Source organism: Ornithorhynchus anatinus, chromosome 13, assembly GCF_004115215.2.
Source record: "Ornithorhynchus anatinus isolate Pmale09 chromosome 13, mOrnAna1.pri.v4, whole genome shotgun sequence".
NCBI classification, from domain to species: Eukaryota; Metazoa; Chordata; class Mammalia; order Monotremata; family Ornithorhynchidae; genus Ornithorhynchus; species Ornithorhynchus anatinus.
This window is the reverse complement of record NC_041740.1, coordinates 38,338,101-38,361,708: the sequence shown is the minus strand read 5'-3', so window position 1 is coordinate 38,361,708 and position 23,608 is coordinate 38,338,101. Positions and strand designations below refer to the sequence as shown.

Sequence of the window (23,608 nt, the reverse complement as noted above, 5' to 3'; positions counted from 1 at the left end):
ATTTATTCTCTCTGGGCCTCAGTTTCTTCCCCTCTACAAGGGAGATGATAATGCAATACCTACCTCTTCCTACTGCACAGGGATAGAATGAGATCACTGATGCAGAAAGCACTTTGGAAAAATTAAATAAAACATGCTATACAAATTTAAGGGAATATTATGCTTTCAATATGATCTGGCTTCATCTGCCTCCTTATCCACCACCATTTCAATCAATCAATAGTATTTATTGAGTACGTACCATGTGCAGAGCACTGCACTAAGTGCTTGGGAGAGTGCAATAGTTAGAAGAGTCGGTCCATGCCCTTAAGGGGTTTACAGTCTATCTTGTATAAGTTTTTGGGTTTTGGTTCTCGATTTGAAAGTGAGAGGGTTAAGCTTTGACTATCTAAGCCCAGCAGCAATCTGGACCAAAGAAAATAGAGCCTGCAAAACTACATCGCCAACTCTGCTTCTCCCCAGTAAATTAAATAGCCATTGGTATTTAGTGAATGCTTGCTGTGCACCGAGCCAAGTACTAAGCTCTAGGGAGAGTACAATAGAGTAAGAAGACACGAAATCTGCCCTCGAGGAGCATATGATCTAGTGAGGAAGGGAGACATTAAAAGAAATTACAGATAGGGGAGCATCAGAAAATAAGAAAATATGGCATTGAGTGCTGCAGGGACAATGGTTATGTGATTCCCCTTCTAGACTGTGAGCTTGTTATAGGCAGAGAATGTGTCTGTAAAATTCTGTTGTATCACAGTCTCCCAAGTGCTTAGTACAGTAATCTGCATATAGTAAACACTCAATAAATGTGACTGATTGATTGATACCTAAATGCTTTGGGGGTTCTGGACCCAAAAACATCGGTGATACAAGGCCTCCCGATAGAAAGTCCCAGACCAGAGTCGTAGCTCAGAAAAATAATGGCACGGGGTTAGCTTGAAAGACTGTGAGAAAAGGGCTTTAAGAAGAAAGGTTTGCCAGTATCTGGGGTGCCAGGAATAAAATCAGCAGCAGAGACTAGTGGAAAGAGCATGGGCCCGAGAGGCAGGAGACCAGGGTTCCAATCCTGGCTTAGCTACTTCCTTGCTCGTATGATCTTGGGAAAGTCACTTAACTTCTCTAGGTCTCAGTTTCCTCATCTGTTGCCTCTGTTTTCACTTCTGTTTTGATTGCGAACCTCATGAGAGACAGAGACCGTGTCTGATCGGATTATCTCGGATCTACCCCAGCCTTTTGTACAGTGTTTGTCCCATTACTCCCATTATCAAGGAGACTCCAGACAGGTTGATGTGCCTTTCTGCAGCCTGTCTTTCCCCTTGCCATGGGAGAACATTTGGGAGTTGAAAGCTTGACTGCCTTCAGCCTCAAGGAGACAAAGAGATGGCATTATGACCCTTCTTCCTGACATGAGAGATTCGGGCACTGAAGTTTACTGAGAAGAACCAGAGGTGGGAGAAGGGATGCTGAATCCTGACCTACAGCTCCGACCACTGGACACAGCTGGCTGGCTTTGGGATGAACCCTGAACAAAGATACAGCCTTGGGCCCAGGGAAGAGATAAGACGGTCTCATTGGACTGGACAGTTGAGAACCAAGTGCAGATCCTGCTCATAATTGAACTCCTCTGTGCCTCTCTCAACTGAGGCAGGGGTTTTTGACTGTCTTGTTACAGAGGTGGACACTGAGCCCCAGAAAGGTTGGTTGATTTTCCTAAAGCTGCCTAGCATGACTCCAGGTCCGCTGAATCCCAGTTTACTCCTCAGACACAATAACCCCCAGGGAAGTTCCCTGGCCCAGGCTGTCCCCTCCTCCTGTGAAGGGGCATTTTTCCCTGCCTTATTGATACTCAGTCCACCCCCAACCTACCCATCATGTAAAATGGGGATTAAAATGGGGATTACCCCAGCCTCCCAGAAAGCAAATTGTCAGAATGAATTCCAAGAGAGAGCAAACAGAGTCACAAGCACTTACTTGGTTCAACCGTCAGTGAGGTTCCTGGGCCGAAGATTAAAGGTTCAGTATCTAACACAAACTATTTCCACTGCACAAAAACTCTGCCGCTCCCTTCTCTGTCACTTTGGCTCTAATGCTAGGGAGAGAGCTGTCTCCCTCATTCCTTCACCTGGCCTAGAGGACTAGGGGGGAGAGCATAGGACTGGGAGCCAGGAAGCCCACCTTATCCTCTGGCATGCTGAGTGACACTGGCCAAGTTTCCTCACCTGTAAAATGGGGGTAATACCTGCCTCTACCTTCATCTGGGTTAGTGGTCTAGGGGCAAAAGTGTGGGTCTGGGAGCTAAGGTCCTGCTTCTTCTGCCTGTGGCCTGCTGGATGACCTTGGCCAAGTCATTTATTCTTTCCTTGCCTCAGTTTCTTCCCTTTTACAAGAGAGATGATAATGAAATACCCATCACTTCCTTCTGAACAGGGATGCCATGAAGATAGAATGAGATCATTGACGCAGAAAGGACTTTGGAAAAATTAAACAAAATGTGCCATACAAATTCAAAGGGATATTATGCTTTTTATGTGATCTGACCTCATCTGCCTCTTCACCCTCCAACATTTCAATCAATGGTATTTATTGAGCATGTACAGTGTGCAGAGCACAGTACTAAGTGCTTGGGAGAGCACAATAGAGTTAAGGGGCTTACGGTCTATTTAGTACTAAGTGACTGGGTTTTGGTTCCCGATTTAAAAGAGCGAGGTTATGCTCGAAGAGCGAGTATCCAAGCCCATTAACAATCTAGACCTGAGCAAATAGGACCTGCAAAACCACAACCTCTCCCCAACTAAGCTTCTTTCTAATAAATTAAAAAATCATTAGTATTAATTGACTTCATTCATTCAATCGTATTTATTGAGCTCTTACTGTGTGCAGAGCACAGTACTAAGCTCTAGGGAGAGTCCAATAGAATAAGTAGACATGAAACCTGCCCTCAAGGACCTTAGAATCTAGTTGAGGGGATCAGTAAAAGAAATTACAGCTAGGGGAGCAGCAGAGAAAAAGAGAATATGGCCTTGAAAACTGCGGGAATAGAGGTTATGTGATTCCTTTCTAAACTGTGAGCTCGTTATGGGCAAGGAATGTGGCTGTTAATTCTGTTGTGTTTTTACTCTCCCTAGTCCTTAATACAGTAATCTGCACATAGTAAACACTCAATGAATATGACTGATGGACTGATTGATATCTAAGTGTTTAGGGGTTCTGGACCCAAGAGCACGGGCTTTGGAGTCAGAGGTCATGGGTTCGAATCCTGGCTCTGCCACTTGTCAGCTGTGTGACTTTGGGCAAGTCACTTAACTTCTCGGTGCCTCAGTTACCTCATCTGTAAAATGGGGATTAAGACTGTGAGCCCCATGTGGGACAACCTGATTCCCCTGTGTCTACCCCAGCGCTTAGAACAGTGCTCGGCACATAGTAAGCGCTTAACAAATACCAACATTATGATTATTATTAAAATATGGGTGATACTGGGACCCCTGATAGAAAGTTCCACGCCAGAGTCGTGGCTCAGAAAAGCACTGGCACGGAGTTGGCTTCAAAGACTGTGATAAAAAGGCCTCAAGAAGAAAGGGTGGCCAGTATCTGGGATGCCAGGACCCAAATCAGCAGCATAGTCTAGTGGAAAGAACATGGGCTTGAGAGTTAGGGGACCAGGTTTTTAATCCCCACTCTATCGCTTGCTGGCTGTGGGTGACCTTGGCCAAGTCATTTAACTTTACTGGACCTCGGTTTCTTCATCTATACAATGGGGATTCCCTTCTCCTTAGACTGTGAACCCCATGAGGAACAGAGATCTTACCTAACCTGATTGTTTCCTATCTATCCCTTGCTTTGTAGAGTACTTGGCTCATTACTAAATGCCATCATCGAGGAGGCTCCAGACAGGTTGATGTGCCTTCCTGCAGCCTGTCTTCCTTCTTGCCATGGAACAACGTTTGGGAGTTAAAAGCTTGGCTCTGCTTTCAGCCTCAGGGAGACAAATGATGGCATCTTCTGCCTGATGTTAGAGATTCAGGCACCGAAGGATTACTGAGAAGAGCCAGAGATGGGACCTTGAATCCTGACCTACGCTCCATCAGTTGGACACAGCTGGCTGGGCCTGGGTTGAATCCTGAGCAAAGACACAACAGAACAAGGACTGCCCCTGCTCCTAACTGAACTCCTCTGTGCCTCTCCCAACTGAGGCAGGGGTCTCTGACTCCCATGTTACAGAGGTGGACACTGAGCCCCAGAAAGGTTGGGTGATTTTCCTAAGACTGTCCAGTGTGACTCCAGGTCCCCTGAATCCCAGTTTACCTCTCATTTACAAGTTCCCTGGCCCAGATCACCCCCTCTCCCCCAAAGGAGGCATTTTTCCCTGTCCTTACTGATGTTCACTCCACCCTAACCTACCTTACCCCAACCTCCCAGAAATCAAACAGTCAGAACCAGTTCCAAGAGAAAGCATACACATTCACAAAGACTTACGTGGTTCAACTGTCAGTGAGGTTCCTCCGCCGAAGATCAAGGATGCAGTGTTTAACACAACCTGCCCCCACAGCACAAAAACTCAGATGCTCTATTTCTGCCCTCTGGCACAATTGCCGGGGAGAGAGCTGGCTCTCTCATCCCTTCACCTGGGCTAGTGGACTGGGAGGAAGAGCATGGGTCTGGGAGTCAGAAGGCCTGTCCTGGCCTACGACATGCCATGTAACACTGCTCAAGTCTTTACCAATTCTGTGCTTTAGTTTCCTCACCTGTAAAATGGGGGTAATGTCTGCCTTTCCCTTCACCTGGGTTAGCGGTCTAGGGACAAGAGCATAGATCTGGGAACCAGGAGTCCTGGTTCTACCTCTGCCTATTGTATGACCTTGACAGTTATTTACTTCCCTCTAGGCCTTCGCTTCTTCCCAACTTCAAGGGAGTTAATAATATCTACCTCTTCCTACTGCACGGAGATGTTACGACAAGAGAATGAGATGATTTTGTTGAAATTGATTTGGAAACAATTATAAAAATGCTCTGTACAAATTCATGGCACATTATTCTTTCAATGTAAACTGACCTCATCTCCTTCACATATCACCATTTCAATTAATTAGTGGTATTTATTGGGCATGTGTTATGTGCAGAGCACTGCTTTAAGTTCATTCAATAGTATTTATTGAGCGCTTATTATGTGCAGAGCACTGTACTAGGTGCTTGGAATGAACAAGTCGGCAACAGATAGAGACAGTCCCTGCCCTCTGACGGGCTTAAAGTGGTTGGGAGAGTACAGTAGAATTAATAGACCTGGTCCTTGCCCACAAGTCTATTTTGTGCAGAGCACTGTATTAAGCGCTTGAGAGAATACTGTGCAGTAGAATTGATGGATATAATCCTTGCCCTTAAGGAACCCACTATTTACTTATTTATTAAACTGACCTCTGGTTTGCTGAATCCATTAGTCTCCTCAACACTCAAGAGAGATTTAAAAATCCCCTATCAGAGGAGGAGATAGAGCCAGGGAGAAAAGTTCACAGAGTTGGGCAAGAAGCTGGTAGAGGCCCTAAGTCAGGATGGAAGCTCTCTGTACAACTCTAGCATGTTGCTGGGGGAATGGGAGAGAATTAATACCTCCACTACACTGGGAGGCAAACTCAAACATGACAGCATAGAATTTGTCTCTTGGTTACAGAGCACTTTTAAGTTGGATTTTACTTTTGTTTTTGATTTGAAAGTAAGAAGTTATACATGCTATTTGTACCCAAGCCCAATAGCACTGGACCCAAGAAAATAGTCCCTGCAAAACCATAACTTCGCCTCCATTCTGTTTCTCCCTATCAATCTATCACTCGTGTTTATCGAGCTCTTGCTGTGTGCAGAGCACCGTACTATGACTTTGGGAAAGTATTCTACTATAGAGTTGGTTAGCATGATTCCTGCCTTTGAGGAGCTTATAGTCTGCGGGGACCGCTGACTGTTGGTCGGGACGGGAGCCTAACCTGATGAAATGAGGTTACTGGCATTCATCTGACCCTCAATCCACGACTCAGTCCCAGTCAAGCCAGCTGTGGGATGAGGACTGGGGTGGGCTCAGCCGGGTCTGCCTAGGGGAGCATTTGTGCTCTGAAATTTGTGGGGAGCCTGGCTAGCTCAGTCCCTGGGTTTGCCATCATTCTAGTGTCAGCCTGAAATGTCCTGAGAGACTCAGACAATCCCAGGCCCCTGGATCCTCCCTGGAGTAGAGCTAGATCGCCGATTTGACCGTAGAACCATCTCCATTACCTCAAGTCCTGTAAGGGTCAACTGGTGGCTCGGCTGGTCCTCCTGGTCTATACTGGACTGGACCCTCAGCCCCTCACAGACCTAGACTAGACCCCCCTCCCGGTACCTCCTGGCCCTGGACTGAACTCCCAGTCCTTTCCAGCTTTGGCCTGGACCTTCAATTCCTCCCAGTCCTGGACTGAGCCCCCCAGTTCCACCCAGCTTGTACCTGCATCTCAAGTGAAGGGCCAGGATAGAGCTGGATGGTGGGGTGGGGAGGATATGGGGGATCGAGATGAATGTCTAACTACTTCCCTACATTCTCTACCTTGAATCCCCAGATTCCCAAGCATTTCCTCCATGGCAGCTGGATAAAACATGCTCCGAACTCCTTCCCAGATGGCAAGAGTGAGAGAGGAATATGAGGGTGACTTACCTGCTTCCACGGTCAGTTTGGTCCCTTTTCCGAAGATCAGCTTGTCTGTAACCCACGACGTCGGAGGATCCTCCAAAAACCTCAGCTTTCTCTCTGCCCCGGCATTCCTCTGTGCTCCCCCATGCTCCCCTGTGCCCCTCAAAAGGGGTGGAGACCCTATTTCTGCCTCCCCACTCAGGGTCCCCCGAAATGGGGACTGGGAGGGGGAGAGCCATTTTCTTGGAAAACTGTGGCAACCAGCCAGCTCTGGAGAACTCCATTTGGGAGTGGATATCCTGAACTTTTCCCTTTATCCCCAACACTTCCAGGCCCTCTTATTCTGTCCCCTCCACCCCAGACCTCACTCCAAAAGCCCAGCCCAGGAGATTCTGTTTGGGAAGAATCTTACAAGGAGAAGCTTTCTTAGAGGTTATTTCCCCTGAGAACTTTCACTGGCCTTTGGAATCCAAGGTTTCTCTAATGAATGACTGTGGTTTGATTCCTGTGTGATAACAGACAAAACTTTCCATAATGAGCTCATGAGTATGGGTGTGTGTGTGTATATGTGTGTGTGTGTGTGTGTGTGTGTGTGTTTAGGGCAGTGGGTGGGTGAAACTTTTTATCGGATGTTGTGCCTCACTGGGAACTCCAGTTACTTCACAGCAGCTAGCAATCTCTCCAGGCCTCCGGACAATGCTGGAAACTTCTTGGCAGGACTCCTTGGGTCCCTCTGTCCAACAGATCCTTCAGGAACAGAACGGGAATGCCGTCCTCCTCCCAATGAGGCAGTTGAGCTCCTTTACAAATATCTCCTGTCCCTCTGGTGTGGATGGGAGGAGGGGTAGGAGATCAGGAGGAAATATGTGCTGCAAGGATCCATAAGGCTGGAGGGTGGGGTCGGAGGCTCTTTGGCTCCGGCTTAGTTGGGTGAGAGCCTTTCCCACCTGACCCGTGAACGATGAGCGATCTGGGGCTCTCAGACTGGCAGCTGCTCCAAATTAGGACCCATTTCCTATCCCCAGTTAAGCCCAGCTGGAAGTTGATGTGTTCCCAACCTCCCTTACTGGGATTTGGGAAGCAGATGGATTCTCGTGTTGAAAAAAAACTTTCCTGGCCCGGGAGGGTTTTTGCGCAGGTCCCCACGGCGGTTGTAACACTGTGCGTATCCCCCCAGCACAGTGGTTCCAGGCTTTACAAAAACCTCCCTGCGTATCCTAACCTGCTTGGCTTGGGAGAGATGAAAGTGCTGCTAGTGGTGGTTTCATGGGGCCCCAGCTCCTGCAGGTGTTAGTTTCAAAGGATGACCAGACCTGGTACATCAGAGCATCTGGTTAACCTCCTTATCCTGGGGCTAGATGGATCTTGCAGTCTTAGGGTTGCAAAGGATCTCCAGGAGTCCCACTCCAGACAGGTCTATTTCCAAACCATTTAATCACTCTCCCTAGAGCCTCTTGGGAAGGAAATTCCCCATCATTTCACAGATTCCCTTTCCAGGCTTTTTTAACTGCCAGAAAGTCCTTGCTAACATCTAACCTAAATTCCTCTCGCTTCAACTCGATCCCACTTCCTCTTGTTCTGTTTCTGTGGAGATGGACACCAGCCAGTTTTCTTATGGAATCATCCTTCCTGGAAGACTCTCCCCAAGGAAAATAGGAGAGTTCATTGTCCAAGAAGTTTTGTCCTTTCCTGAAGTAGCTTGGCCTATGGGGAGCATCATGGCCTAGGGGAAAGAGTATGGGTCTTGGATTCATAGGAGCTGGGTTCTAATCCCAACTCCACCACATGGCTGCTGTGAGATCTTGGGCAAGTCGCTTAATCTCTTTGGCCTCAGTTAGTTACCCCTTCTGTAGAATGGGGACTAAGACTGTGAGCCCCATGTGGGACATAGGCTGTGTCCAAACTGAGTAGCTTGAACTTACCCCAGCACTTAGAACTATGCCTTGCACATAATAAATGTTTAGCAAATGCCATAAAGACAACAACAATGACAGCAAAACCTAGAACCTGAGAGTATCAAAGGAATCCACAGAGGGCCAGGCCTGTGCTTGGATACCCAAACCCAAACCCAAACCCAAAACCCTGAACTCTGGAATTGTGACCCATCGAGAGGATGGAGAAGAATCCCGTAGCTTAGGTTGGAAGCTTCCATATGTATTAAATGAAAGATGTAATCCCTTTTGGGATCAACTAAAACCTTTTCATGACTTCCTATGCATGAAGACCAGGGAATTCAAGTTTGCTCCACATTCCTGGGACTGTAATGACAGTAAATATTAATGAACAGATATAATGCAGTCTTTCACTTATATAATGGAAAGTATGTCACTTTTTTACACCACATTAGCGGCTCAGGTAAACTGCAGGTCCTAGAACAACCACCCCATCTCTTCCCCCAGGGCAAATAAACAGAAACCTGGCATGGCTAACTGGCAAAATAAAAAAGATCACTGGAGAGGAAAGTCATCCATTAGAAAATGGAAAGCTTGTCAGAGTGAGTAAAACAGAAAAGCCCATGAAGAGTGACAGATCAGGTGCAAAAGGAATTAGGCAAGAGTATAAGAAACACCTTGAAAAGGGTAGATCTGAAGGGACATTCAAACAGATCTTCTGGGCAATCAAGAGAACAGCAGGAGACAAGTTTTGCAAGGATGCAAAACTTCATAATAAAAGATACTTCAATATTTCAATACAGGATTCTGGCTGGACAATCATTGGAGACATTTGAAAAAGGCACCCATAAAGATGAAAAGGAGAAAGCTTAATAAATTTTCCATTCAGCTTCTAGATTGGAGACTCAATGTGGACAGGGAATATATTTTGTGCTTTTACTCTATTTCCCAAACATTTATTTCAGTCCATTGCATGCAGCAGGTGCTCAATAAATAACACTACTATTATTACTAATATTCCTCCCACTGCTACCACTTATATAGAGGAAGATAATAGAGATAGATATTGCTGGTACACAAATTATACTTCGTTGCCAACTAGTCAGAGGGACTCTCAAACTGTAAGACCCACAAGGGTTGTTTTAAATCAAATTAATAAAGTAGATGGAACTATATTCTTGGGACTGGGAAGCAAACATCCAAGAGTTTTGAAAGAAGTTGGCAGGAAAGTTGGGGAACCTCTGGCAAGATGGTGTGATCTATCGTTACAAAGGGCCACTGCATGAGAGGATAGAGGATGATCCTGTAACCTGGAGATGGGTTTTAGAGTTGATTTGGGAAGTTGTAGAAGGTATGTCTCACTTCCATACCCGGTATATTTATCAATTCTGCAGTTATCGCCTTATCTCCAAGCCAGAGGTAGGGGAATTGCTAAAGATATTTGAAAGCGGTTTAAGGCCAAGCAAGTGGGGCTTTCGTTTCATGGGATTGAGGATGAGGGTCCCGGGGGTTGCATTTACCGCTTGACCGACTACTAGCTGGTGCCCCAAGGACCATACTTATCCATCTTGATCTCTTGAAGTCACTTTCGGTAGAGATGTGGAGACAGCATGGGCTGGTGATGAGAACACAGGACTGGGTTTTAGGAGACCTGGATTCCCATTTGACAGATGAGGAAACTGAGGCACTGAGAAATTAAGTGACTCGTCCAAGGTCTCCTGACAGGCAACTAGCAGAGGTAGGATTAGAACTCAGGTCCTCTAACTCCCAAACCCCTGTTCCTTCCATCAGGCTATGCTGCTCCACATTGTCAATTTTATGGGGCCTTTACTTTCCCAGAGCTTCTTGCGGTGGTAGCAGGATAGGGGGACAGGATTGGGGGTTAGTGGGAAAGTAGGAAATGCAGTCTGTTACTCAGGCAAACCTTGGGGAGGTTTCCTAGTACAGGCTCTGAGGCGGCCTAACAGTGCAAGACTCTGAAGCAGCATGGCATAGTGATTGGAGCACAGTCCTTGGGAGTCAGAGGACCTGGGTTCTAATCCCAACCCCACCACTTGACTGCTAAGTGACCTTGAGCAAGCCACTTCACTTCTCCGTGCTCCGGTCACCTCATTTGCAAAATGGGAATAAAGACTGTGAGCATCATGTGGGTTAGGGACTGGGTCCAATCTGATTATTTTGTATATACTCAGTGCTTAGTACAGTGTTTGGCACATAGTAAGCGCTTAACAAATACCATTAGTGTAAAAAAAAGGACTCCAATAACATTAGCTCTTTGAGGACAGGAACATGTCTAGAAGCTCTTATGCACTCTCCCAAGCATTTAGTACAGGGCTTTTTACACAGCAGGTGCTCAATAAATGCTATTGATTGATTGATAAATTGTCAGCTGCATGAAGGTGGGGATTATGTTTACCAACTCTTTTGTACTCTACCAAGTACTTAGCACACAGACGCTCTATTAACACTTTTGATGATGACAACGATAGGCTTGTTTGCCCAGGGAAGCCTCACGTTTTCTGATAATGCGAAAACTTGTGGTATTTTGGTCTGTGCAGAGCCAGCCAATGGTTTTCTGGGACCCCCAGAAAATAATAACTGTGGGATTTGTTAAGTACTTCTTATGGGCCAAGCACTGTACTATGTGCTGGGTTAGATACAAGATCATCAGGTCAGACACAGTCCCTGTCCTATATGGAACTCACAGTCTATCAATCAATTATATCTATTGGGCACTTATTGGGTGCAGAGCAGGGTATTAAGTTGCTGAGACTACCATAAATCAGAGTTCCCTGCCCACAAGGAGCTTACAGTCTAGAGGGAGTAGAGGTAAGAGGGAGAACAGGTATTGTATCTCTATTTTACAGATAAGGAAATTGAAGCCCAGAGAAGTCAAGTGATTTGCCCATGGTCACACATCAGGCAAGTGGTGGAGCTGGGATTAGAACCCAGGTCCTCTGACTCCCAGGCCTGGGCTCTTTCCATTAGAGCTTTACAGAGTCAGGTGAAGAATCTCAAAGAAGCTCCACAGGAAACAAAAGACGGGGAATGGAGTTCCTTGCTTCCTTCCCCTTGTTACTCCAGGAACCCCCACACCTCTGGAGGACCGCAAAGGTTTTTGAATTGAGACTCAGTTCATCTCAACCACTGTGGTACGTAGTCCACACAGTGATATATCGCATTGCAAAAAGCCCCAACTCCCCCTTCTCATGGCAATATGCCATGTTCTAGCGGCTGCCAGCCTTAACATCTTCGTAGCCTTTGGCATTGGCAGCTGATGGTTAAGATACAGAAATACTTGCCAACGAAGGACTTAATGCCATCCTGAGTTGGAAAAAATTAAACAAAGACAGCAAAATGGAAATGTGGAGGGCTTTATACTGGTGTTTTTGTCTGGAGGCTTCTTTTTGAATTCCCCTCCCAACATTTCTTTCTGCTCAGATCTTTCCTGGGTGACCTGCCCAGAGGCAGGAGAAGCAGCATGACTTGGTGGAAAGAGGCCAGGCCTCAGAGTCAGGGGACCTGGGTTCTAATCCCAGCTCCTCCACTTGCCTGCTGTGTGACCTTGGGCAAGTCGCTTGACTTTCTGTGCCTCAATTTTCTCATCTGTAAAATGGCGATTCAGTGCCCGTTCTCCCTTTCCCTTTAGACTTTGAGCCCCATGTAGGACAGGGATTGTGTTTGACTTATGTTCCTACTCCAGTGCTTAGTACAGTGTTTGGGACATAGGAAGTGCTTAATAGACACCACATTTCTTATTAATATTATGGACTGGATTGGCTATGAAATGAAAACACTTGCCTTCCCACCCAGGGTTAAGTGAAATCAGGCAACTGACCTAATGAGGAATCCTATCCATTCCCTTCTGCTTGATTTTCTGGGGAGGAGAAATTGTTGAGTGGAGTCCAGCAAGCTCGTCTTCTTAGCTCAGAAATCTGGGGAGTGGTGGAGGAAGCAGGCATGCTTAGAAGGTAGGCAACATTGAATTGGGAATTTTAGATGTGCCCACCACAAATGCTGCCTACATGGAAAGTTTATAGTCTGTAGATTGTAGTAAGCTCCTTGTGGCCAAGGAATCATGTCTACCAACTCTGTTGGGTTGTACTTTCCCAGGCACTTGGACAGTGCTACTCATACAGTAAACACTCAAAAAATACCACTGATTGATCTATTAGTCTAATGATTTTTGAAAATCTCTCTTTTCTTCCCCAGAGGCTTTGCCTTTGCAAGGAAGAGTCTCTCCATTCTCGCCCATCAAATCACACCCTTTTCCTCTTTTAAATGCCATTTTAAGGATGCCCTAAGGGTGCTTTCACTAATTTATTCTCCACCAGCACAATCCAAGACCCTGTCCTATCTGGAAAAATTATGACCATACCTTGAATTTTTACAGCACTTGATTACTTCCCAAAGTACTTTCACATCACTTATCCCATTTTTAACCTCACAACATCACTGTGGGGCGGGGGCAGTGGCCGGTATTATTATTCTCATTTTACGGAGGGGAAACCAAGGTCCAGAGAGGTTAAGTGACTTGCTCAAGATCTCGTAGCAGGCCAGAGGTAAAGCTGGGACTAGAGTCTAGTTCTTCTGTCTCCCAGACCTCTGCTTTTTCCCCTATCACTTGGAGCAAGAGCAAGCACAGATCTGCTTATTCCTGGTAGAAAAAGGGGAAGTTACCAGGAGAGGTTTTGAAGTGAAGGTGCCACAAACCCTTTCCTCTCTGAGCAGGGTGGTTGTTAGGTCAGGTGATGTGGGGAGGCTCATGGGAGTCAACGAGGAGCCCTTTCTCAAGCTCTGGGCTGATGGATGTTTCCTGGAGAGTTGATAGATGAAAACCATAGTGGTAGGTGGATTGTTTCCAAAGCCATCATCGTCTGTTCTTGGAACAGGAAAGAAGCAGAAAGTGAGGAAGCCAGTGGTGGCTGGCAAACCACAGGACCTTAGTGGCACGTTAAGGAAGGTCTGTTGGATTAGGCAGCAGGTGAGAAGACGAGATCAACAAGAATCTTAAACGGTTTCCCTCTTGCCCAACCGCCCCCACTTCCTCCTCCTGCCATGGTTGGAGACCCTTCTGGATAGCTTTAGCCTCGTGAAGGGCAATGCCCAACCAGTCCTGACTGGTGGAGCCAACGGGGACCCAAACTGCGACCACATCTTGCCTCTCACACCAAGTCTGGAAATGCTTAGTCCAACCAGATGAGGTGATGGGTTGGCTCCATGGAGCCCAGCAACTCTCATTTTAACTGGAAGTCAGAACTGAGCCCCCCCCACTCAGAATCCAAGTTCTAGATCAGAAGAGGTCACTGGGTCTAAGAGGGAAAAAAAGAAGGGGTGGTCCCTCTGGGAGAAGAGAGTGGAGTTTCATTTACAGCAGCTTCTTCAGGTTTCCCGTTTCTCCACAGGCCTCTTCTTGCTTTTCTATTCGTTAAGAACCTTGCCATGGGACTGCCTCCCTGTGAGCCCATCCCTTCTGCTGTGCTTGTTTTCCTAGGATGGATCCAGAGGGTGAAGCAGCCTTATGCCAGAGAAGATGTAAGACAGATAGTACCCAGAAGACCATAGGGGTCACGGGGGTGAAACTGAGCAATTTGAGAATTTTATTCTGACAAGGAAATCCCTTCAGAAAAAAGCTCAGGCTGGACACCACCCTCCTCCTCTCCCCCAGCTCCCCTTCGCTCACACACACTCATTGGCAGGAAGGCAGCGTGGCCTAGTGGAAAGAGCACGGGCCTGGGAGTCACAGGATCTGGCTTCTAACACCGGCGCTGCCTATTGCCTGCTGTGTGACCTTGGGCAAGTCACTTAACTTCTCTGTTCCTCAGTTACCTCCCCTATAGGATGTTGGTTAAATCCTCCTCCCTCTGATTTAAACTGTGAGCCCCGTGTGGTACAGGGACTGTGTCCAACCTGATTGTCTTGTCTCTACCCCATCGTTTAGTACAGTGCCAAAGCACTTAAAAAGTAGCATAAAAAATAAACCTAGGCTCCCCCCTGAACTCTCATTGGCACCTCGCCCTCCACTAGAGTCCCGCTAGAGACCTCTGGACACCCCTCCAAAAAACCAGGGGAAAGTGGAGTTTTGGGTGATTCTAGGAAAACCTAATGAGCAGAGAAACCCAAAGTCTTTGGCTCCTCTCCCAGAATGGCAGAGCCCTGGTTGGAGACTCAACAGGAAACTGAGTCAGTTGATTTGCATAACCCCCTTTTATACAGTGGAGAAATAAACTTCAGCCCTAAAGAATCAGAGCTTGCCGGATTCTGGATGAAATAGAAGGGACCTAGATGTAGACTGGACTTAGATGTCTAATCCTGGATTTTGGAGGGTGACCAGAGGGATGTGTTTCTGTTTCTCTTTTGAGTTTCTTCCTTGTGGAAGGTGATGGCGAGAATCTTTCAGGCAGCTGACTGTGTGATTTCCGGTCTAAGGCAACTTTTCCATCAAGTCTCATTAGTTCCCTCGTTGGGGAATCCCTCATATGGATATTTATTTCCTGCTTGTGCAGTCATCTGTCGCTTCTGACATCCTCATCTCCAGACCACCAGGAAAAAGTGATATTGCCACTGGCACTGACCTCTCACTTGCCTGGCCCCAAGAGCCTCTGCTGTCTTCTCCTTCAGAATGTCCTGGGTTAAGCTTTGGGAATGTGTCTTTTGAGGTGACTCTCCATTCACTTAACATGAATATGTGTATGTATTGTTTGTGGGGGATGGATAGAAGGCAGAGAGATTCAGGCCCAGTCGATATCAGGATGGTTCCAATTCATCTGGCTGTGGAAAACAAGTTTGGTGAGGATCCCTTCCCTTTTCTCTCCCCTTTCCTGGACTCCAGTGGGACCTGGGACCAGATAACTGACACTGGAGGATTCTGGGAGATGGGGCTGATGGAGCTACGCAGTGATCTGCTGGAGAATTCAGGAAACCTGGAAAGATGCCCTGGAGTGAAAACAAGTCTCAATTCCAAGCTTGGGTGAAAAGAAATGAAAGAGGCAAGGGAATGGGCTTTTCTTCCCAGCTCTGATGAGACAGACACACCTCTGGAGACCGCCCACAGGTTAGTCTATTTTGCTTGTTTTTATTTTTTATTTTTTTCCTGAAAATAAGAGAAGAGTTTACCCCAGTCCTGAGAAGTCAAAACTAGGTACCTCTGACCCTACTGAATGTAGGGGATCGAATGCACTAAAGGAAACAAGTGTCCTTTTGGCCATACCTGATCCAAACCCATCAAGAAGAGCTTGAGTTTGAAACTCTCCTCTCCTGGCTTCTGAGGGTGGGGAGATCCTGGAGGAGACTGAGATCAGTCCCTTTCTCTGAAAACAGTTTGTTCTCTGCACACTGTGGATGCCAAGAAATGAAGCTTTTTACACAAATTCTTGAGCCCTGTAAAGGGGGACTGATGAGGAGGAGTTGGGTAGAGGCCACATTTCTGGCCCTCAAAGATGAATACCTAAAATGGGAATGGTGATAGTACTGTGCTTTGGGATGAGATCTCTGGGCAGAACAGTTGGGATGTGTGATTAGTGCCAGTGATGGTCAAAGGCCAGGGGGAAAGTGTTCCTTAGGCCCTATAGCAGTGGGAGAGACCCCACTGGGCTGTTTTGTTCTCAGTTCCTGTTCTCTCCATCCCCGTACTCCTCTGAAAACTGCCCATATGTCTTCACGATGGGAAGAGGGCCCGACGTTCTGTTTATGCTGATGGTTCTACAAGGTAACGAGGGGAGGTTGGAATTGCCAATGGATATTTTCTGCTCCCACTGATCTAATTCTTAAAGTTTTCTTTTTCCAGTCCTCCAGGCACAGATCCAGCTGGTAGAGTTTGGGAGTGGGGTGAAAGAGACTGGAGAATCCTTGACCCTCTCCTGACATGCTCGGGATTCAGCTTTGTGGGCTTTTGGATGGACTGGTTCTGCCAGCCTCTGGGGAAGAGGCCTGATTCTCAGGCCTGTGCTCTTTCCATCAAGCTGCAGATCTCCTCGGTGTGTTCAGAATGTTTCAGATTGATGATGCCGATGACAAGAGTTTAATATAGACCAAAGAGGGGAGAGATTGGAGGCAGAGAGACCAGAGAGAATGCTGAATCAGTAGTTTAATCTGAAGATGGTGAGAGCCTGAAAAAGGATAAGGTCTGTTGGGCTGTGGAGGAAGGGCAGACCCAGAAAGTGGTGTGAAAGAAAAAGCAGCAGGATTTAGCGACAGACTGAATGTGGGAAGTGAAAATCTGAAGAGTCGAAGATGACACCAAGGGTGCTAGCTTCTGGGACAGGGAGAATGATGGTGGTGTTGATTGTGATGAGAATGGAGGAGGAGCAGGTTTATCAAGGAAGTTCAGTTCCAGCCAAGAGAGGATGAAAGTTGGGTGGTCTGTAAGGAGGCTGATGCAGCAGTTGACGAGAAGCGGCAGTTTGGATAGAAAGGAAGGGGAGGATTCTGGAGATTTGGTGAAGGGAGAACTGACAGACGTTGGTGACAGGCTGAATCTGGGGGTTGAAAGAGCAAGAGGAGTCAAGGGTGAGCTTGAGAAGCAGAAAGATTGGTGGTGGTGTCAACAGCAATGAGAAGGGGAATTTTGGCCCATTTGCCATTCAATACTATATCATACTAAATTATACTAAAGCCATGCAATTGGTCTTGAAGACCTTAAATGGGAATATTTTTCTGTTTCCTCTCTGGACACAGGGGAAACTTTCTGTTGGAGCTGAGACTCCCATCTGACCACTGTGACAATGCAGCAGTAATACACGGCACTGTCTTTGAGTTTCAGATTTTGCATTTGTAGATGCAAGGAACTTTGTGCGTTATTTCTGGAGATAGTGGCCCTCCCTTGCACTGAATCGGCATAATATGGTGTTGGTACCGTGTCGATATAAGCGACAAGCTGAGGTTCTTTCCCTGGTGGTTGGCGGTACCAGTACATCCAGTAGGAATCAAAGGAGAATCCAGAAGTTTTACAAGAGAGACTTAGAGATTCTCCAACCTTTTTCACTCCTCCTCCAGATTCCTCCAGTCGAATCTGGGTGCGAACACCTGAAAAATGAATGAAATGGTGAGGGAATAGAATTCAGATGCACTACTTAAATCCATTAAGGAGGATTACCTTGGAAGATTGTCAGGATGAAGGCGATTTTCAGCACAAACTCCATGCCAGGGATCCTGGGAAGCAGCCAGGGAGCTGTGTAGACAGCAGAATGAGGTAGGATTGCAGTTCCTGCCCCAGGACTGAAAGGGTGGAGGGACCACAATCTTGAGCGGCTCTGTGTGTGGCTGCCATTTTATATAACACGAACCTCAGGGCGGCGGAAGTGGAGAGAGCCAAAATGGCTATGAGAGGAGGCTGTGTTGCCAGAACTGAGGAGCTTGGACGTTTGGGATACCATTGTTTACCACTGGGTGGACCATTCAATCAATCAGTGGTATTTATTGAGCATTTACCGTGTGCAGAGCACATGGGAGAAAACAATAGAATAAGTAGATCCAATCCCTGTCCTCGATGAGCTTACTTTCTAGCAGATCAGCACTCAATTCAAGCTGATAATGAATCTCCTTGGATCCTGACCACTTGATTGGATCAGGATGAGGACTAAGCAGATCCTGCAAATTTGGGGAATTGCTTTAAATTTCCTTTGTGCCTTGGAATCTGCTTCCTGAAAGCAAAGAAATGGACACTGGATCGACCCCTTTAGCTACCTGGGTAGCAGCCCTGGAGGGAAAGAGACTTGGAACTAGTGCAGGCTTGATGGAAAACCAATATTTGATTATTCACACTTGAACCTCTGTCATACCTTCCCTTGTTGCCCATGGAGCCACTCTCTCTACCCTCTTCTGTACCCCTGCTATTGGCTTTGGAATGTTCCTGACTTTTAAAGGTAAAGTCTACTGTTCTTTCTACCCTGACTGAAATGATCTTTTTTGGGATGAACTTTGAGTGGGGTCTGGGACAGAGACAGAGACGAATTTTGGGAGAAACTACTTTACTCCTTTTATTTACCTTATTAATGAGTACCTCTCAGTTCTCTGCAAGGGAAGAAATATTAGTTTTTAATTCCAGAAGGACTATCTTTTGCTCCTGTGTTTGCAGCATGTAGAGGACTTTGCAGTTCTGCTTCTTACTTTCATGATCTTCTCTGAGATCATATTCCTTATTGCATCATCCCAGGCTGGTTTCCCTCTTAGTAGCTGCAGTTACTGCTTTGATGACGACGTGGTTTTGGCACAAATTCCAGTTCAAATTAGTGATATAATACTGGGGCTGCTTTTCTGCTCCCCAATATGGGGAGTCAGGTAGGGTCCAGACCCCGGGATGGAGGTTAATTTTCTCTCCTGCACTGCAGCATGAGTTGGGGCTCAGAAATGGTGAGGTTGATGAGGAGAAGGATAATAATAATTATTATGGTATTTGTTAAGCATTTGCTATGTGCCAAGCACTGTTCTATGCATGGAGGTAGATAGAAGGTAATCAGATTGTCCCACTTGGGGCTCACAGTCTTGATCCCCATTTTACAGCTGAGGTAACTGAGGCACAGAGAAGTTAAGTGGCTTGCCCAAGGTCACACAGCTGACAAGTGGAGGAGTCGGAAGTAGAACCCATATCCTCCGACTCCCAAGCCCGTGGTCTTTCCACTAAACCATGCTGCTTCTCTGCATGGTGAGCTGCATGGTCTATTTGGGAGTTCCACTCGGCCACTGTCCAGTTTCCTGCTTTTTATTTATTATGCTGCTGGAAATGCCACCCTACCCCCCGGTCCCTCCCCACGGATGGCGGAAACTGACTGTATCCTGAGGCTGTTCTACCCCTGAGACACACCTGACCCATTGGGTGCAGTCACAGATCATCCATGATTAGACATCACATGGGCAAGCATTGATGTTAAGCCAGGAAAAAGCCAATTATTGATCAAACCAAAGAAATGAAGGCCCCCACATCTGCAGAGGGACCTGGGATTGGAAGCCTCAGTGCTGAAGCTGAGCAGTTTGTCCTGATCTGAATCCTATCTAATGGAGAGGAGAGAGTTTTACCAATCAGAAACCTCACGCTGAAGTGGAGGGAACACTACTGATAAGAAATGCCTCAACCACCTTAGGATAAGTAGCATGGCCTAGTGGACAGAGCACGGACCTGGGTTCTAGTCTCGGCTCTGCCACTTGTCTGCTGTGTGAGCTTGGGGAATTCACTTAACTTCTCTGGGCCTCAGTTCTCTTATCCATAAAAAATGGGGATTAAGACAGTGAGCCCCTCATAGGACAACCTGATTACCTTGTATCTTCCCCATCACTTAGAAAAGTACCTGGCACTTAGTATGCACTTAACGAATACCATAAAAAACCAACAACTGAAACCCTCATGGAATTGGGTTCAGATTTGGGATCTATTTCCAGTTAGGGGCCTTCTTAGCTGACCCCAGATATATCTGAATCATCGAGCCATCACATTGGTGCATCCAAGGTAATCCTGAGGATGGGATCAGTGGGTGGAATGTGAACTCTGGAAAGGAGTTGAAGGCATGCAGATGATTGGCCACAGTTTCCGCTGTTAGAAACTGTTTTTATGGGAGCCCCCTCTATAGGAGAGGGGAGTTAGAGGCTTTTATGAATAGTGTCTGGCCAAGGGATATATTGAAGTGGGTCAAACAAGCTAATTTAGTGACTGATATGGTAGAGTTTTTGATGTGGAGAATTGGAGCTGATTAGATTGGCTGATGAGTCCCTTTTTGGAAGTTTTATTTTAGGTTCTTTATCCTCCCTCTTAATGTCTAAAAACCCTTAATGAAATTAGCAGGGAAGTGGTGGATTTAACAGGAGGAATGTAATCACCAAGAAACGTAGAAGAGAAAATGTACCCAGATGGACTAGTTTGATTGAGAAGAAAACCTCATTAGGATGTACATGTGTGAAACGATGTTTAGAACCTGAGGATATGGAAGTAAAAGAAGACGATCAAGGAAGATGCCACTTTGAACTGATTATAGTGACTCAGATTTAGGTGACATCTTAATTTTGACAAGTGTCAGCATTCTTGTCTGGCTGGTCTCATCTGTGTTTTGGATCCACTCTGTCCATGATCAGATCGATGATGCTTTTAGAGCTGAGCGTTGTGGTGTTGCTAAGAGGTGAAATCTTGGTTAAAGAAGTCTGAGTCATAGACAAGAATGGTTGATGGTTAGGGGCTGGAGAGTTGAAAATGATTATATCATTTCCTGGCTTTTACTGAGTGCTTTCTGTGTTGCAAAGCACTGTAATGATGATGATGATGTTGGTATTTGTTAAGCGCTTGCTATGTGCAGAGCACTGTTCTAAGCGCTGGGGTAGATACAGGGTAATCAGGTTGTCCCACGTGAGGCTCACAGTCTTAATCCCCATTTTATAGATGAGGGAACTGAGGCACAGAGAAGTTAAGTGACTTGCCCACAGTCACACAGCTAAGTGGCAGAGCTGGGACTCGAACCCATGACCTCTGACTCCCAAGCCTGTGCTCTTTCCACTGAGTGACGCTGCTTCTCAAACAAGTTGACGAACAAGTCCTGGATTGAACACTGAGGTTCGTCAACCTGACCTCAAGATTTTGAGCCATGCATTAGTCATGACCCACTGTACAAAGCGCTTGGGAGAGGACAATCCAGTGGAATTCCATGGGGAAACATGGCTAATGTATGGTTCTAAAACTTGAGGTCAGGTTGATGAGCAAGTCCTGGGCTAAACAGTGGGGACTGGAAAATTGAAAGAGGATTGGAGTTGCCCACCCCCAGACTGTGAACCCCATGTGAGATAGGGACTGAGTCATACCTGATCATCTTGCATTTACTCCAATGTTTAGTTCAGAGACCCTGCTAGTTTCTAAGCTGCTGAGAAGCGGGGCTACAGCACTGTGTCTCGAGCAGCACAATAATAAATCCCCTCGTCGTTCATTGCAGCTTGGGGTAATTCAAGTGTGAAATGGTTTTTTGAACTTTCAACTTTCACAGTAAAATGTCCCTGGTATTCAGAACCACACTTATTATATGCATTGCACATAAACCTGAGAGAGTCATCTGGATTCTTCTTGTACCAGTACATGTAGTAACTACTCATTCTGCCTCCTTTCATGATGCACAAGAAGGTGAATTTTCCCCCAGTGGGGAGCGACACGGTGGGCTCTGGCTGTTCCAGCACGATCTGTGTTGCGACTCCTAGAAGCAAAGGAGAAAGTCAGAAGGAGAGAACAAGGAAACCCGGCCAGTGGCAGAGGGTAGGGCCCGAGTCACCGGGCTCCCTGGGGCAGAGTGTCCCAAGGGAACGTCCCCCAGAGAAACTGGTTGGTGGCCAGTCCCATCCTGTCCCAAATCCCCCAAGCCCTGCCCTCACCTGCCCAGAGGAGAGTGAGGCCGATGAGGGGGAGAATCAGTTGCATGGTTCCTCTGGGAATCCACTCTGCCTCTGAGCAGTTTCCTGCCCTTCTAAACCATCACGCTGCTGGTGACGTCTTCCTGTTCTCTGGCCCCACCCCACGGGAGGTGGAAGCCATCTGAGCCCTGTAGAGGTTCCCTCCCAGAGACCTCTTCACTGGGCTCAGGCACAGATGGTCCACAGTTACCCATCCCATGGAGTAACCTAGATGAATCGGCTCAACTGATGCCAAAACCTGGACAGACTGTTGCTTGAAGTAGCTGTCACTGGGAGGTTCTTATATGTAGAGGGATGCGGGACCTTGTAGGAGTTTAGGAGGTGTAACTGATTGGAGTCTTATATTCTGAAGTGGAGTCATCTGATAGGATCAGAGCTTTTGGACCTGGTGAGGCAGGGGTGGCGCCAACTACTGTGGCCCTGGGTGAATTTGGGTTTGGCTTCATTATCGACATCCAGTTGGTAGGTGAATTTAGCTGACCTCAGATGATTCAGGTTTTGATCTATTCACTTGGTGGACTTGTTATGGCGATCCATGGGTGGGAAGTGAAGGGACAGTGGTTGAAGTGCCTCAGGTGGATTCATGGCCCAGGTGTGCTGGGCTCTGTACTGGGCACCCCCCAGCTGGAATGGCAGAGACTGCAGTGGGCTGTGACTGGGCTAATGACATGTTGAACCTGGAGGACAAAGTTATTCCAGTGACTATGGTTGTGGAGAGGTCGATTTGATTTTTTGAATGGAAATGATTGGTTGATTATTCCCTTTTGTAAATTTTATTTTGGAGACTTTCTTGTTCCCTCCAAATGTCCAACAATCCTGTGGAAAACTAGTAAAAAACAAAAAGAAAGGCAGATTCAATAACAATATTAAAGTCGCCAGGAAATCTAAGAAGGGACATTTAATGTTGATGGTTATTATCAATAAGGAGGAAATGATGTTCATGAAACTATCTAATTGGTGCTGGGAGATTGTAGATTTAGAGGCAAGAGAAGGAAAAAGGGGAAATATTTCTTTGTTTTTATTGAGATGACATCGAAGTTTAGTGAGACTATTAATTATGACAAGGTCCTAGCTCTGCCACTTGCCTGCTGTGTGACCTTGGGTAAGTCATTAAACTTCTGTGCCTCAGTTTCCTTAACTGTAAAATGGGGATTCAATGGTTGTTCTTCCTTCTACTAAGACTGTTAGCCCCACGAGGACAGGAGCTGTGTCTGACCTGATTGATTTGTATCTACCTCAGTGCTTACAACAACTCCAGTGGTTGCCTATCGACCTCCGCTCCAAACAAAAACTCCTCACTCTAGGCTTCAAGGCTCTCCATCACCTTGCCCCTTCCTACCTCTCCTCCCTTCTCTCTTTCTACCGCCCACCCCGCACGCTCCGCTCCTCTGCCGCCCACCTCCTCGCCGTCCCTCGGTCTCGCCTATCCCGCCGTCGACCCCTGGGTCACGTCCTCCCGCGGTCCTGGAACGCCCTCCCTCCTCACCTCCGCCAAACTGATTCTCTTTCCCTCTTCAAAACCTTACTTAAAAATCACCTCCTCCAAGAGGCGTTCCCAGACTGAGCTCCTCTTCCCCCTCTACTCCCTCTGCCATCCCCCCTTTACCTCTCCGCAGCTAAAGCCTCATTTTCCCCTTTTCCCTCTGCTCCTCCACCTCTCCCTTCCCATCCCCACAGCACTGTACTCGTCCGCTCAACTGTATATATT

At 46.8% G+C, this 23,608-nt stretch overlaps 1 long non-coding RNA gene and 1 gene segment (V, D, J or C); one reads left to right on the top strand and one right to left on the bottom strand.

The window, feature by feature from the left end:
- LOC100076420 overlaps positions 1-23,608 on the bottom strand; it is a 301,688-nt gene that overhangs the window by 105,708 nt on the left and 172,372 nt on the right.
- The window catches only part of LOC114816006, a 36,601-nt gene continuing 19,561 nt past the window's right edge, over positions 6,569-23,608 (top strand). The window contains exons 1-2 of the long non-coding RNA XR_005660673.1: positions 6,569-6,669; positions 15,359-15,580. This is a non-coding gene — a long non-coding RNA (uncharacterized LOC114816006). The remainder of the gene's footprint in view (positions 6,670-15,358; positions 15,581-23,608) is intronic.